General features: G+C 44.0%; 1 protein-coding gene across 1 annotated transcript in view; it reads left to right on the forward strand.

Moving 5' to 3' along the window:
• Positions 1–17664, forward strand: part of GRK6 (G protein-coupled receptor kinase 6) — a 697925-nt gene that overhangs the window by 398030 nt on the left and 282231 nt on the right. The window lies entirely within an intron of this gene.

Genomic DNA, 17664 nt, shown 5'->3' on the forward strand with positions numbered 1-17664 from the left:
GCATCTGAACTTGTTTAGAGATGAGGTAATGTATTGGTGGTATTTAAACTTTATTATTTAAAAGTAATGCTTCGTAGCCTAACCTGTGCTGCAGGATTTTTGCATTTCAAGAAAGCTGCCACAATATTGGCACTATCACTGGAGGACGGTTTCAGGAGTGCAGGTTTCCATATCAGTGGAAAGTTTATCTCGTTTGAACTCCTACAATCTGAAAGAAGCAAGCTGTCAATCTCTGGCAGGACTCCAGTAGTGTGGGATACTCTTCCCACTGTCAACGTCATCATGTTCCAGGTTTTGTCGTCTTTAAGCAACAAATAAAACCCACATATTTCAATGTTTACTAGTAAAATGGTTAGCAGCAACTCATCTGTGCGTTATGTTTCACCCACTTGGTTTTCTCGGTTTTTGTTTTTTTACATAGAACTTGCACATTTTAGTCTGCTCTCGTTTACGATAAAGAAAATAGAAGGGGGGAAGAACAATTCTTCATGACGTTTGTCGATGCCAGCTTCTCCCCTCCCCGGCAACACCCTATGGCAGGAAATGATCTGATCACGGTTTTGAATTGCAAAATGTGCTGTCTTTTTTTCCTTTTTCATATCACTGATGCAATTGGGGGGGGAGTGAATCTAAATTTCCACTGACATACATTCTGAAAACTGGCATTATTTGCAAACCTCACTGTACATGCCTAGTGTATCCATCTAGTGCTTAATCCTGGTGTCTGGTCTGTTTAACACCATCATTTTTCACAGATCGCCTCCAAGAGTGCACAGGAGATTGACATTTTCCAATCGCCATGCTGTTTTGTCAAGAGGGCGACTCGTATTAGGACTCTTAACAGTCAAACTTCTATATATCTAGATAAGTGTTTTAGGTGAGACGTGTGTAAGACAGTGCTTCAGTGCCCTTGTCAGGGAGCTATACCTCCTAAGACTTAATACTTACCAGGAACTGCAATCCTATTTATGGCCCTGTGACCTAGAGTTCTCTTAAGCAAGTACTGACATGAATGTGCACAAAATACGTGTGTGCCTTTTAGGAGGCATCATCGGATATTCATCACTGCCATGAGAGCTTGTTTTCTGTAGTCACTGAAAAACGAGTCAGCAGATGGTACACATGAGACAGTACTTAGGGTGATATCAGATGTCATTATGCCTTCGCCCTGCTTTGTCAGCAGATCTAGTCAAGTTGAGGATATGGTGTTCGGTGTGCCAGCTCGCAGATGTTGCTGCTGATTGTGGCAGACATGTAGAACAATTACACATTACCATGGTCATTGACTTTCTTGCGAAGGCCTTTCTAAGGTTACTTTACAGGTGAGAGCATGAAAAGTATGAAAGAGAGGGAAAAAAACTGTTTGCTGAAATGTACAGTTGCGCTTTTTTAAATGTTAGTTGCAGCATGTGTATAGCGTTCATACCTCCTAAAGTTAATATTGGTGGATGGGTGGGAGAATTTGCCGTTTATTGTGTTTTTCAGGGGGGAGGGGTTTATAATGTAGCCTATGTGGGAATACTTTTCAGATCGTGCATGAGGACTGCCGGAGTGCGGTTATGTTGAGGAAAGCTTGTAGTAGTACTTTGGCTATGAGTGAAGCCAAGAGAAGTGCTAGCTGCATAGTGGTCCTTAGATGCTCATACTTGCCATTTTATTGTGTGATACTAATTTCATTGTGGCAATATTGAATAGTGGGCTGATGGTATGCTGTGCTCATGGTAAAGGACTCTTCTGTTTGGTAACAAACTGCTCCTTACCGCCTTCCTGAATTCCAGTTGAACCTGAATGTTTCTCATCTCTGCCGACATTGAGATCAGTAGTTTGGTTTCCTAAAGAGAGAAAGAAGTAGCACCTGTGATTGCTTGAAGTGTGGGATGGTCCAAAGAAGTGTCAGTCTTGAGCAGTGTCTTATTTTGTTTGTGCCGCAGAAATTTCACTTGGATAAAGTTAGTCTGTTGGCATACATGGTGCTGTGGGTGATGCACAGGCCATTGAAGGATGAGCATCAAGTATGGGGAAACCAATGGAAGACCTAAGCAGTAAGAATGATGCTACATCCTAGGCTAAGGTATAGCAGTTGTCCGGCTGCTGTGTTCTGAGCCTTTTATAATCTTAATTTGTGCAATGAGACTTTTAGCTACTCTGAGGGAATACTAGATGAGGGAAGCTATGGCACAGCACAGTGTTTCTGTGGAGAAGAAAGTCTTCAGTTAACTTGATTCACTTTCAGGCACTAAAGTATGTCTCACAGTGTTTACACCAGTTGATGTGACTGGCGATGATCCAAATTCCTGAGTCCAGGTGTTTGTAGGGTGGTAACTGTCTCAGATTGGCCATGTGGAGATTTCGGTTTCTTTGAGTTGAGTTTGAGATGATTGATCAACCTTTGTTCCCTGGATTGAAGGTAAGAAGATATCTAGATTAGACAGGTTTCAAATACGCTGTTTTCTTTAGCTTGAGAGCAATCTGGGTCTCTTCAGCATCAGTGTAAAAGGTTATATTAAAGGACATGTTGAGTTCCATTGGTGGGCTGAGGTAGGCATTGAAGTGGAGGGGCGACCTAAATAAAAAAAGGATACCAGAATTGGTGTAGAAAGTAAATGAAGAAAATAGGGAGAGATGTTGGATATTTCAGTTGTAGGGAGAGATTCTTTCCGGTATGATACCTTGAATAGCAAGATTGTTCAGCTTCTGATACCATTAAGTGATCAACTGTGTTTATTGCCGCACATTGGCCCAGTAGTAATAGTGTTGTGACTGTGTTTCTACCAACTGTGGTTTTTCTTACAGGTGTGAAGCCTCCTTGACAACCAGAGTATGTTATTTCCTTCCAAAATGTGGGTGGCCTAGCTCTTTTTGAACAGGTTATCTGTGGAACCATTAATGGTTGATCAGTAGCTGGAGATCATTGGATAGAGGTATATGTATGATTGACTTGGTTTGGCAGGCCTTGAAATTATTAGGAAAGCTGTATTTATTTGTTTTGGGAGGCAATGATGATGGCTTTGGTTGGGGTGACAATGGTGGTGAGCATAGTGTCATTGAAAATCTTAAATGGGCAAGGCCGCACAGAATATGGTGGAGCTGTTCCCTTCATTGGATGTTTGAGAGTGCTTTAAGGTGGCTAGGATGAGTTGTATGCCTCAGGTAGGCATCTTGGGCATATGGAACCAGAGTGGAGTGGCTGTTCGACTTGCTCATCAGGAAGAGTTTTTAAATAAGGTTTTGCGGAGGGGTTGGAAAATCAGGATTGTGGTGTGGACAACAAACCCAAAGTTGGAGAATACCACATCTTCTCAAGGTGTGGCTTTCATTCGTCAAGCACTGTGATTAATTGAAGATTTCAGACTAATCCTTCTTTGGATGAAATGACCGTATACGTCTTTTTGAATGTTCAATCAATTATGGTTCTTCATTGTGAGAATCGCTCACCTCTTGCTCCCTTCCAAAGCTCCCTTCCGCCTCTTTACAATCAGCCCAGGAGAAAATGCAGTATTCTTTTACATTTATGGTAAAACAGTCCAACAGAAAAGAAATCCCACTTGGAGCTATCAAAGCACAGGTACGCTTTATGACTTGCAAATTATGGAGCACACCATCAGGAAGAGAGTTAAACCGAAACAAGGCTCTCATCTGGTTCGACCTTGACAATCTTGTGTGGTATCTTTTATGTTCTGATACCTAATTTGGTTTTATTGGTTTAAGAAAAGCCTCTGGCTATTTTGTATATTCTGTCTCTGGGGAATTTTCTGTTTTGAATTTGTCAGATGCTGTCTCTTCAGGCGTACAGGCTCAGTTCTCAAATTGCCATGTCACCCACCAGCACACAGCTTGTACCTGTTTACCTGAAGCCACCTGGGGTGTTTTCAGCCCTCAAAAATCTCTAGTTCTAGGCAATTCTTATGATCCTGACTGCATCTAGAGTATCCATCGGCAGTCACCCGCCCTGGAAATGAGTAAAATCCAGGTTAGTAAGAAAGCAAAGGAGCCAATGGAAGCAGTCCTTTTTTCAACGCTTACATAGTATGAGGTTTTAGTTTTCTCAGAATTGCTTAAGACAATATTCAGTGCCTGCAGCACACAAATGGCAGTGTACATAGCCTTTGAGAGCGACAGAATGGTAACGCCTTCCTGCCTATTTTATGTTCTTGCTAATTTTCTCAGTCACACTGGATTGAACCATTCTGTGTATTCAATACATGTCCTCAATGGGTAGCCAGAGATATGGTGATGTTCAACCCTTTCTTCGTGATCAGCTAGTACGCTGAGCCCTTTTGCTCTCAAATGATGATACATCAGGGACCATTTTGAGATAAGCAACAAGAGCTCTCTGCGCAAATAGGTCTATGTTTGATGTTTCATTAAGTTTGGCTGAGGGTGGAGGGTCCTGGAGCCTATAACGTGTTAGGACTCATGAACTATTTAATTTAATTTCTCCTACCCCAATTTACCACTGAGGTAACGGGTTTTTAGGAACCCGTTGGTGCCAGGGGATAACACCCGAAGACCTCTGAGTTCTCCCTTGTTCCGGACCACAGAAACACGGAGTCTTCTAGTCACAGTCAGAGATCAAGTTTTATTGGTAGCTACCAAGTAACACGTGTCCCAAAAGTACACCACACGGGGAGTATATTCTCGGGAGACTGTTCGTTTTTACAGAACCAGCCTTCTCCTTGTATACAAAAATAATAGCTTCGAGCAAGAATTCTTGAGTTTATGATATGGCTATACACATATTTCTACAATAATACAAAGAGCGAAGTCATGTAAGCAAGCCCACATTTTAGATGTCCAGTTTGTGATAGATTACCCAGTTAGGCCCGGAACTCCCATCAGATATCGATGAAACCTCAATAAAGAAAGGCACCTCCTAGTCATAAAACTGGCCATAAACAAGGACCGTGGACAGGTGCATGTTTGCAGAAAGCATGGTCTGTATGTAGTGAATGGTTTGTGGAATGTTATGCATTGATGCTATCGTATTCGGCCACTGGGCGAGGAGCTGCCCAAACAGGTCTGGCTGAAGGCAGTGGAGTCAGTTGGGACAGGTCAGGGGGAAGTCAGGAAAGGTAGACGTGTCCTTTTGGATCAAGCTCGACCTTTAATTGACTTATCATGAGGGCAAGGCACAAGATGGATGCTGCTTACAAAATGGAGTTTAAAGGGTCAGAACGGAAACCATGATTTAGGGGTGTTAGCAACCTTCGATTCCTATGCAAATGCATAGGAATGATGTCCTAATCATTATCGGTCTGTAGACACCAAGTTCGTCATGGTACGTTGATATTTTGTGACACGGGTATTGGACCTCGATATCGGGATAACAACAGGGTCCAGATTTCCAGAACCACAGACCCTCCTTTTGCCCTTATGTAAGGCAATAACTCACGTTAATCTGAGTCCAAATCGGTATGGAGAAATTCGTGGAGATGCTGCTGTAGCATCATTCTGTTACTCCGTTCGTCCTTTAACACAGGCTTCCGTACACATGAAGTAGCACAGAGTGCAGGAGCGCACTGTACACACAGGCAGAACATAAACAGAAGTGCTAAGATCATCCCAATGAAGATCAGTGTTTTCCATCCCCAGCCGGTGATCAGTTCCCAGAACCACCCCAGCAAGGACCAATCCCCTTTCTCAACGTGAAGGGAATCAGATATTTCATGCAGTTTAGAGATGGCCTGGTATACTGTCGGCGCATTATCAGGGATGAAAATGCAACAACTGGATTGGATCACTCTACACACACCACCACGATCGGCGAGTATGATATCTAGGGCAACTCGGTTCTGAAGGGTCATAAGTCGATCCGACTGAAGCTCGGTTGTCAAGTTGCCAAGGGCTCCGGCCGTTTCAGTCACGGCGGATTCAACTATCCTTGCTAATTGACGAATATTCCTGCTGTTCACCATAGGCCCCCAAAATGGCAGAAAACCCTTTGCAAAGTCAGCGAATTCCTGACTTGCGGTGTCGTCTTAACTCACGACACCCCTAGCTGTCCTTGTCCGATGGTAATCTGCTCTGGCCGTGTAGGTGGGAGGCAGCAGAAATGAAATAAAACATGTACCTGAGAAGTCAGGGGTGTAGGCTTGGTCGTGGCAGACGAAATACGTGCCTTTGGCTGCTAGGAGTATAGGGGAGGTTCGGGAAGCGAACACATATGTTTCCGTGCATAGGCTCTTCCCTAATTGTGCTTTGGGATCCCTACCGATACCTTGTAAACATAAGTGACCTCGGTGGGGTACTATCCAAACTGGGCGGGATTTCTTCGCTGTCTGGCTCTTACTCGGGTAAACCCCATGTTTGGTCACGTTCCAACGGGTGTAGGGAGTGAGTTCATCTTTGGGAATCGTTAGATAGGTGTCGATATCCCTACTCATATTTCTTATCCCTGCAATTAGTGCCTTGTTACTGGAATCGCTCTCAGTGGAACGGGTCGGGTATGGTTCTAGGGCGAATAGGAACATGGTCTGGAAAGCCCACAGAGAACCATAATAACTGAATGGCAGAATGCAGTATGGGATCCCCTTATCGGTTGTGTGTGGCATGAGTCCGCATATCCAACAGTTCGATGTGTTCATTATGGATTGGTGTTGGTGTAGGAGTTGAATGAAAGAGTTATTTACAAATTCTAGTATTCGGGCAGACTCGTGTTCAGGTTGAGGGTGAAAGTAGTGTGGAGAAATAGTAGGAGGAGGTGGTGGCTGGGTGTCATTCAAAAAGGTAACTTTAAATACGAATAGAGTATAACCAGTCAAAAACACAACTATGCTACATGACGTTAAAACACATATTATCAGGAATCTTCTTTTGGACAGTATCATACACAATTGTCTTTCAAGGTTCGTAAGTTTGGCAGGTCTCTCTACCCTTGGAAACTCCATCCTCTACTTGCTGCCCGCGGTGGTAGGTTGATTCTGCCAGGGAGTGCGCTCCGTTCAGTCCAGGGTAACTCCCTCGGACCAACCAGAACCGTTGACCTAAAACTTCCCCAGTTGCACTCCCCAGACTTCAACCGCGACCCTAGCAGCGGAACCGGATGGTGGTTCGAAAATCAAAAATTAGCAAGTTCCCTGAGAGTGAGAGAGCTGAAAAATCAAAAATAGTTCGTAGGGGAAACGAAATTCACATTAGTTTGCATTTTTTATTAGTCTCTTTGTCTAGACCTTAGGTTGTACCGTCGTTTCCCAGGTACGGTGTGGTCTTCAAACAATGTCTCAGGTTCGGTAGTGTCTAACTGCATAGACGGTGGCACAAGTCCTTGCAAAATATGATCACTCTCCTTTTCGGAACCAGTCTCTTTCAAACGTGCATCGCTGAAAGGGATGAAGCGAGGTACGGATTCGGTCTCTGAGTCGGCAAGTCCTTCGTTGACCCACCGGTCGTATGGAAGGGGCAGAGGGACTCGTTTACAATGGGTCCCATGTACCCAGTTCTTTTTGCCTTCCACCCGAACAGCAGATCTCGTGGAAAGAAGTACCAGGTGCGGTCCGGTCCACCTCGGTTGTTCGTTGTTGGTGCGCTGGAAGTTCCGCACCAAAACCCACGTGCCGGGTACAATGGTGTGACCTGGATCGTCAGAGGCTGGCGGAGAGGAACTGTGAACCTGTTGGTGTAAAACACGCAATTTAGTTGTCAATTCGCACAAGTAGTCAAGCAGTACGGGGTGTTCTATCTCACTGAGTTTCTTTGGTCTTGGCACGCCCCAGACGTTGGCTGGTGCGGCCAAACACTATCTCGTGGGGGCTTAGTCCTAATCTGGAATGGACAGTCATTCTGGTCGACGGGAGTGCTAGAGGCAAGGCGTCAGGCCATTTAAGACCTGTACTGGCTTGGATCTTGGCTAGTTTCAGCTTTAATGTGCCATTGTAGCATTCTACTAATCCAGCTGATTGGGGGTGATTTGCAGCGTGGAACTTTTGGTGTATGCCTAGACACTCACACACTCTCTTCATCACGCGTCCTACAAATTCACTTCCATTATCACTCCAGACAATTCTAGGCATACCAAACCTCGGGAAGAACTCTTTGACAAGGGCTTTGGCAGTTGACAAGGCGGTATTGTCCTTAAGGGGGTACGCTTCCACCCACCTTGAAAAGGCGCAAACAACAACGAGCACATATTTCAGATTGTTGCACCTCTCCATGTGGATGAAATCGAGCTGCAGAACCTCGAACGGATACGTTGGAGGCGCAAAATGACCAGCTGGAGTTGGGATTCCCCTACCGGGATTGTACTTTAAACATACCATACAGTTTCTGACCACATTCTCTGCATATTTTGGGATATTACTATTCTGCCATACTGGGGCCAATAGTTTACATATTCCTCTCGAACTGATGTGTGCAATTCCATGAGCCATTGTTACTACTGCAAGTACATATGCGTTAGGTAATAGCCATCGCTGGTGTTCTGATAGTTCGACCCGACAACCATTCGAATCTAATCTACCTGTGCTTTCTCTCCATTCATTCACCTCTTTCTCAGTGGCCTCGGCTTGTATCGATTTCACGCTGTCAATGGTGTCCTCACACATTCCCACATCAGCAATCCATCTAGCGGGACCCACAACATACATTCGACTCATCGTGTTCCTTGCAGTCTCTTTCGCGACCTCGTCTGCAAATGCATTCCCGCGGCCACCATCATCCTGAATCTTTTTGTGTGCACTGCATTTCATGATGGCAACTTGTAGTGGCAAGGTCAGTGACTCAAGGAGTTTATTAACTAGCTGACCATGTTGTATCTTTGCACCATGTGACGTAAGGAACCCACGTTCCCGCCACAATCTCCCAAAACTGTGAGCCACACCAAAGGCGTATTGGCTGTCAGTGTACACATTCACTCGCTTTCCTTTCGCCAACACACATGCTCTAGTAAGCGCAATCAGCTCTGCAGCTTGTGCAGAATTGTGGGAAATGCGCGCGGTCTCTATAATGGTGTGTAATGTAGTTACGGCATATGCTGTAGTCGTATCACCATTCGGCAACTTGAAACATGAACCATCAACCCATAAAGTATCATTGCATTCGGGAAGGGGAGTGTCCTGTAAGTCTACTCTCCCTTTTGTCTCTTCCTCTGTCCTAAAGCAGCAGTCATGTTTATCAATTTTGTCTGTTTCTGTCGGGATGGGTAGTAGCGTAGCGGGGTTGAGTGTATCACACCTCTTTATGTGGATGTGACTTGCTAGCAGTGTAAGTTCGTAACTGGATAGTCGAGCGCTAGTGAGATGTTGTGTCTTTGTCCTGTTTAGCAAAATGTCTACTGCATGCGGAACCATAACGATCAGAGTATTATTCATGACTAATCCAGCAGACTGTCGAATGCAGACAGCTGCTGCGGCGGTAGCCCTCAGACAACTTGGTAGGGCTTTAGCCGCAGGATCTAGAGTTGCCGAAAAATACGCGCATGGGCGCTGTTTGTCCCCAAAGTGTTGCGTTAAGACTGATAATGCACAACCTTCCTTTTCGTGGACATATAATGTAAAAGGCTTACTGTAGTTGGGGTTTCCCAACACAGGACCCGAACACAATGCATCACGCAACTCGTGGAAACTCGTCTGACAATCTTCAGACCAGGGCATAGGATTGGGTGTGTCTTTGCAGAGTAGTGCCAGCAAGGGTTTAGCTAGTAGTGAGAAATTCGGTATCCATTGTCTACAGTACGATGTAATGCCCAAGAAGGCTCGAACCTCTCTCTGTGTCCTTGGGGCACTTAGTTCTGCAATTGCCTGTATTCTTTCTGGTGTCAGTCTCCTTCCCTCCTTCGACAAGATGTGACCTAAGTAGGTTACTTCTTGTCGGCAAAATTGTAGTTTGGAAAGAGAGACTTTGTGCTTCATGTCACATAAGTGACGCAATAATGACAATGTGGCATGTTTGCAAATTTCTTCAGTGTCTCCAGCGATCAGCAGATCGTCTACATACTGAATCAGAGTTGACCCATCTGGCAGAACAATATTGTCCAGTTGTGTTTTCAGGGCCTGGCTGAATATTGATGGGCTTTCGCAGTAGCCTTGAGGAGCGCACTTGAAGCGGAAGCTTCGTCCTCCTAAATTGAAGCCGAAAAGGTCTCGACTCTCCTCAGCAATCGGGATGCTGAAGAAAGCGTTCTTCAGGTCAATCACCGAGAACCAAGCTGCTGAAGCTGGAACCATGGTCAATAATGCAGTAATGTCGGGGACAACAGGAAACTGTGGGATAACTACCTTATTTACTTCTCTGAGGTCAATCACAAACCTATACACAGGGGGCTGTGAAGGATCAGTACGTTTTAAGACGGGCAAAACTGGACTGTTACAAACATTTCCTGTTGTTTCCTCGATAACATCTTTATCGATCAGATCATAAATGATCGTTAACAACGCCTTTTCGCATTCGCTAGATATTTTGTATTGGGGAATACGTGGCAACCTAACGTTGGCTTTCAAAGTTATGACATACGGTGCTATCTCCAAACGACCGACATCATTAGAACCATTAGCCCAAAGTATATCAGGGAGCGATGACAATTCAGCTGGAATATTTTCCTTTGACAAATACATTTGAGAAATGACTTTCTTGCCTAAAGTAAGTTGTACTCCCAAGGGGAAACAGTATAGAGTCACATACAACCTCTTTAGTAAATCCAAACCTAACAAATTTTCACCGCAACCTGTTGTCAAAATGAGGGGTGCTTCTAATGCGCATGGGCCAACAGAAAGTGATATAGGACTAGAGATCGGGTTTCTAACAGGGGCGCCAGAGAAACCTACTGAGACATTCATTTCGCCAGACAAAGGTGCGCCAGGAAGTTTCGAGTGCATAATAGAACTTTTTGTAGCACCAGTATCCAGCAGAAATGGCTCTGACACTCCTGATGTAATTACCTCGACATAAGGTCCATTCTGATCTACTGGAACTGAAACAACTCCCTCTCTTTGTCCATGGCTGTCCTAGCAATCGTTACCCTCAGTATCGTGTTCGGTGTAATAGTCGTCAGTATAGTACTGAGCTGACTTAGACAATGCATTATTCTGTTGGTCAAAGCTGTTCATGGAATTCTGAGGCGGAAAAGAAACTGTGTTCTGGGAGAAATTTCCACGACCCCTACCTCTAGGGGCATGTTGAACACCTCTTCCCCTTACACCCAAAGCGCAGTTTAACCGTCGCGCAAGAGCCGGACAATTACCTTTGAAGTGACCCTCTTCCTTGCAATACGCACATTGATTCGGGCCATACGGAACACGCTGATGGGGAAACTCGTTTCCTTGCGCGTTTCTCGAATACTGCTGTTGTTGCTGATAATTGGGCTGACTAGCCATACGAGGCGGATAGGCCTGCTGGAGAAGAACTTTAGTTTTTAAATCTTTCGTCTTTTTGTCTGCCTTATCTAGCTCGTCTTTGAGCCTATTTTCATAGTACTGGGCTGTTGCTAAAATCTGCGCTGACGTAGAGACCGCCCAAGCACTCTCTGAATCTTTTAGTTTATTACATAGTTCAGGAAGTAAGTTATGTACGAATTTGTCTACAAACAATCTTTGACCACCCTCGGTAGCCATATCTTGACCACTTTGATCGGTGAAAGTCTCCTCAAATCTCGTGAAAGTCAGACACATTCTCATCTTTCTTCTGCTTGCACGCAGATAGCTTATCCCAGTTTACGCGTACTTCAGGCATTATTGTTTTCATGTACGCGATAATCCTACCGGGAAGTTCAGCTATTAACGGCTCAGGTTTAAAACCACCAATTTGTCTAGCATCTGTAGTTGTAATGTTTGCCCATGAGTCACCTAGTTCCTGGTCATGGTTCGTATGACGAATTTTACTCCATAAAGGGTGTGGAACAACGTTCCCAAACAGCATGTCTATATCCGCTAAATTCATTATACATGAGCTTGCAGTTTGCGATAACTCCTTATAATACCCAGTCGGGTTTTTACGAGGATCAGGTAGTGTCTGCTTGAGTGCTAAAACTTCTGATCTTTTCCAGGGGACATGTACCCATACACGCTGGAAATGAGGCAGAATTGGCGGTACTGCATTCGCATCGCCTTCCCTCCAAACCGGAGGAACCTCTCTCATGGGGTACTGTCTTGCTCTTTTCCTACTAGATGTACCACATTCAGATGATGACCCAGAATTACCACCCGTACTTCGATACGATAATAATATCTCAACTGCTTTTTCAACATCGGGACCTACGATCATACCTTCCCCAAATTTAAATCGTACGTTACACAATTCTCGAGTGTTGCTTTCTTGACCATTATCTTCCAAATCCTCACACAGAAAAACACACATCTGCTCAAAGACGTATCTTTGCGTTGGTTCATCCCATTGACGGAAGACGTTCATGACAGACTCTACATCATATCTCGCTGTATCCATAGCCCAATTCCGTGCTAACTTATTCAATGATTCTCTCTCCTGATAATCAGGCATTTGGCTTCGTAATTGTCTTCGTTCCGTATTAGGGGTCGTTTTAGGCGACCGAAAAAGTGGTGAAGGAATGTTAGTAACAATGCTGGCCATTTTATGCCAGACAGAAGGTGAAAGTGGAGGAATAACTGGTGGCAGAACAGAGTCACGCAAAGCAGAAACAGAAGCATTCGTAGAACGAGTATCAGAAGTAATAGAAGGTGCGCTAGGCGAAGTTGTAGGAGAAACAGGAGGACAAGTAGATGTGATCGGTGAGCCTTGAGGAGGCTGCACCAGAGAAATAGAAGCCAGCTGAAGAGCGGCTGGTGAGTGTTGTAAAGGAGCCGGCATAACAGCTACCAGAGGTGCAACTAAAGGTTGCGAAGGTGCTGTGGCATTTTGCGCATAGGGTGGTGGCGAACTTAGCAAATGCGCCATTAATGGATCTTTTTCGCGCTCCTTTACTGTCTCTTGCTGAAGAGATGGTAAAACAGGATAGCATTTATCTATTGCCATTTTACGTTGCCTGTGCAACTGCTCACTCATTTGATCTTCTTCGTTGTCTTTAAATTTTATCGCGGCTTGCATTACCGAAATACCTCTTTCTCTCTTATTTTTCTTTTCTAATTTAATTTCCTTTTGTTTGGCCTCTTTACGCCATAAACGGAAAGAGTCAAACATCGCCGGCCGGGCTTCTTGAACAATTTGACCTCTAAATTATCTAAAATTTCTGAGTCAAAACTACCATATTGGGGCCATTTTAAAACACCATCCTTGCGGGTGTATTTTATCCATACTTCATTATATGTGATAGGACCTACGCCATGCTTTACATAGAGCTCATACGTTGGAGTTCCAATTGGAGGAACCGGACAAGAATCCTCTAATCGGGAGTCCTTACTACAACCAAGACAAAACAAGTTTCCAAGTCTGCTAAAACCAGGCATCTTCGCTCACTAGTCTAGCTTCAAACTTCAAAGGATTATCTGTTATGATATTTCTCGTGAAAACACGAGTCCTTCGGCTTTGGGGCTTGCAAGTACCAAATCAAAGCGTATCTCAAGGATACCAAAAACTAAGGACAAACTAAGCACTGGGAGACGCTCCACTTATACTTAACTGAAGTATTTGAAGATCGGTGACGTCGCTAGAAGACTCGTCTATCGTTTCGCTCTACCAAGGATCACTGGGTCCAAAACAAGGCGATAGTCAGGGCAGCAGTCCTTCGTAGCCGTCGGGACGCGGGGAACCTCGCAGCAAAGACCTTCGGAACCACGTCGACATACAGGGGTCGCTGAAGTGGCTGGCCGTCCTCCGGAATTTTCACACGAAGCTCCTCACGAACATCTGGCTTGGACCGTCGCCGCTTGATATCGCCCCAAATTGGGCGCCAACTGAGGTAACGGGTTTTTAGGAACCCGTTGGTGCCAGGGGATAACACCCGAAGACCTCTGAGTTCTCCCTTGTTCCGGACCACAGAAACACGGAGTCTTCTAGTCACAGTCAGAGATCAAGTTTTATTGGTAGCTACCAAGTAACACGTGTCCCAGAAGTACACCACACGGGGAGTATATTCTCGGGAGACTGTTCGTTTTTACAGAACCAGCCTTCTCCTTGTATACAAAAATAATAGCTTCGAGCAAGAATTCTTGAGTTTATGATATGGCTATACACATATTTCTACAATAATACAAAGAGCGAAGTCATGTAAGCAAGCCCACATTTTAGATGTCCGGTTTGTGATAGATTACCCAGTTAGGCCCGGAACTCCCATCAGATGTCGATGAAACCTCAATAAAGAAAGGCACCTCCTAGTCATAAAACTGGCCATAAACAAGGAACGTGGACAGGTGCATGTTTGCAGAAAGCATGGTCTGTATGTAGTGAATGGTTTGTGGAATGTTATGCATTGATGCTATCGTATTCGGCCACTGGGCGAGGAGCTGCCCAAACAGGTCTGGCTGAAGGCAGTGGAGTCAGTTGGGACAGGTCAGGGGGAAGTCAGGGAAGGTGGACGTGTCCTTTTGGATCAAGCTCAACCTTTAATTGACTTATCATGAGGGCAAGGCACAAGATGGATGCTGCTTACAAAATGGAGTTTAAAGGGTCAGAACGGAAACCATGATTTAGGGGTGTTAGCAACCTTCGATTCCTATGCAAATGCATAGGAATGATGTCCTAATCATTATCGGTCTGTAGACACCAAGTTCGTCATGGTACGTTGATATTTTGTGACACGGGTATTGGACCTCGATATCGGGATAACAACAGGGTCCAGATTTCCAGAACCACACCACAGCTACCATATCAAATCCTTTTGGGTCCTCCGATGGATGTTGTTCTGTGCTGAAAGGGACCGGAATGCTTAGTGGATGAACAATTATCATATGCGGACATGGAATAAGATAATTATCATTCAACATTGAGTGTGAACTCCCAAGCTAACCCACCACTAGTTGGGTTAACCGCCAAATCAAATAGAATTTAGCCACAAACAAATAATGAAACAGAATCCGCAGAGCAATTTATCTTTAGAATGTATTTTCTATTTAGATTTTAAAAATGAGGACACGTCTTAGGCATAAAATAGATCGGATTTATTAAGCAAGCTCTGCGAGATCCAAATATGAAGGAACCAATCTTCCTCAGCTGAGGGAGATTTATCATAAGGAAAATAATTAGCAGGGAAATCAGTTGACCCTCTTACCAACGCTATTAGGCAAGTTCAGTAAGTTCCAAATTACCAGTTCCAGTTCATAGACCAAATTGTTTGCCTCTGTCTGCACTGCAGCGTCAATGCCACAGCTGCTCTGACGCAAACCCTTTCAGCTGAAAAGGTTCCACTACATTAGCATACCAGCCGGCAGCAAATCGCAGTACTTCGTCACAGTTCGCGTTGTTTCTGCAGGTCCTTATCATCAGTGTCTGTACCGCAAGAAGGGTAGAGGGAAGGTGCTCCTTAGTTAAAAAATGTAGGTAATTCTACTCCATCAGTTCCAGGTTTCCACCCCTTGACATCAAATTTGTCAGACCACTCTGTCCCATTGGTTGATCACAATAGGATGAGATGATGTAGCAGGTAAAAGTATACAGATCCGGAAGAATTAAGTAATCCATTACTTACCATTTCCTTACAACCACTGTAGTTTAGTCTTATGATTATTTTTGTATTTAGAAAGTAGGCGATTTCATGCTCTCATCCATTATCTGTCCATTCTCAAGCATTTGCTCTAGGAAGTAACACTTTTGTTGGAAGTCTAGTCAAGTAAGCTACAAAAGTCAAAGAAGCGACTGAGTGTTCGAACACGAGTGGTAACTTTTTCGAAAAGTTCCCATAGACTACTAGACTGTTCAGTTCATAAGTTCATACTAGCAAAGGAAGCAAAGTCCGTCGTGAAATACAGATCATGCACAATGAAACTGTGCTAAATTATGAATCTCGCATTACATAGAATAGTGCATTCATCTCTTCAAATAAGCATATTAATATCACTTCATTATGGATTGCAATTAGTACATGCAAGTATAAGGTACCCCTAAAGATTAAATATTCACCATCATTTCACATATCATTTTGTAAATTTCTTCTCCACTTGGTATGTTATTACAGATTTAAAGGCACATGAATGATAACTACAGAAAAAGGCAAATCATAACAACCTCGTGTAACACCTACTTCTCTCGTCAATATCAGTGCTCACGTTTATACATTCTAATATTGCTATCTGTTTTTTAACACATGAAGCATTTTATTCTCACAAGTTTTTTGTTTTATCGTTTATCACGTTTACCTAAGCATAAGTACACGCCATTAAAAAATCAGTTTTCACATCTCCTTATTACCTGTTATCAGAAAAACATTTCTAACATTATGCATGCTTTTACAATGCAGTAGCCAATTAAGAAGTTCATTGCATGTAATTTTTGAAACGTGAAGCATAATTCGCATGATTGTCGTTTTCATGTAAAATTAGGTCATAAATCATTTCCTTGTAAAATTGTCGCCAATCAATGGAAGGTAATATCTCTGCTCTATCAAGGGTTATCTCTGCCTTGCAAAGTTCTTAGGCCTACATCGCTACATTCATAAATGCCCCCAACCTCTTGTATATGTGCCTTCATTTAGTGGGTTTCTTTTCCCCCTCTTTTAAGAACCCCAGACTGTCTGCCTTGATTACAAGTCGATTCCAAAGATTCACTTCACCAGCAGCATCGAAACTTGACAACATACCACTCCCCTTCTAATGATTACAATGTTCCACATCAGAAAGAGGGGGATCCCACAATCACATTTCATTACAGACTAATTAACTATGCCAAACATTGGCCTTCACAACATAAATCCTCCTCGAAATTGCTTCACCCCAATCATGCAAGTCTCCCTTTCCTTTTTTTAATATAATACAGAATGTGAAAGCATGGTTACGCGATGGGGAGTGGTGTAATATGCCTTGTTCCTACTTAGTGGTTTCCTGTATCATAGACCGCTGGCTACTGCCACATTACTTGTTAACTGGTGAGTCTCAGTCAGACAGTTGGCTTTAATGCTACATTGCTGTTCGCCTCCGTTTATGGCATGTTTCAAAAACAACTTCAGTTCCTCAAAGCAGAATTGGTCACTCGTGTTGGTGACTAGTATCTGTGGACCTCCTACTGTTGTGAATCTATCTAGGACCCTAATCAAGATATCCCCGATTCATGCCCTTATATGGTTATAACAAAACATATCCTTATAAAGGCATAGGAATCATGTACATATCTAGTCATAGCCCATGCAGTCCAAATACGGCAAGGCTGCTCCCATAGACTCCTAGAAAGTACAACGCGTTCTTTAAACAAACCAAGCCTCCAGCAGCCCGGGAAATCCCCCTGCTTTTATTTTGATTTGCACAAGAACTCCTGGAGTCCAGAAAGAACTGTTAGTTCTTAGTGACGTCTTATGTCCAACCTTACGTCAAACTCGGCACCTTTCAGGTATAAATATACCAACAGTTGCCTTAAACAAAGACACGGTGGTTTGGAGCAGAGCGGCTATCTACTTGCCCGACGCCCAGCTGATGCGAGTGCCGAAGGAAGCCGACCCTCCCATTTGACGCACTGAGAGAGACGCTGTCTTTTCTCCTGCCGAGAAATCCAACTCCGGTGTTTCCAGTCACCCTTGCGGGTTGCTGGGAGATCGAGTCCTGAGAGAGAGGTACAAGACCTCCTACATTCTATTACCAAGGTACGGAGCTGACTAAACACTTAAGAGAATTCTTGATT

Source organism: Lissotriton helveticus, chromosome 7 (genome assembly GCF_964261635.1).
Source record: "Lissotriton helveticus chromosome 7, aLisHel1.1, whole genome shotgun sequence".
Taxonomy (NCBI): Eukaryota; Metazoa; Chordata; class Amphibia; order Caudata; family Salamandridae; genus Lissotriton; species Lissotriton helveticus.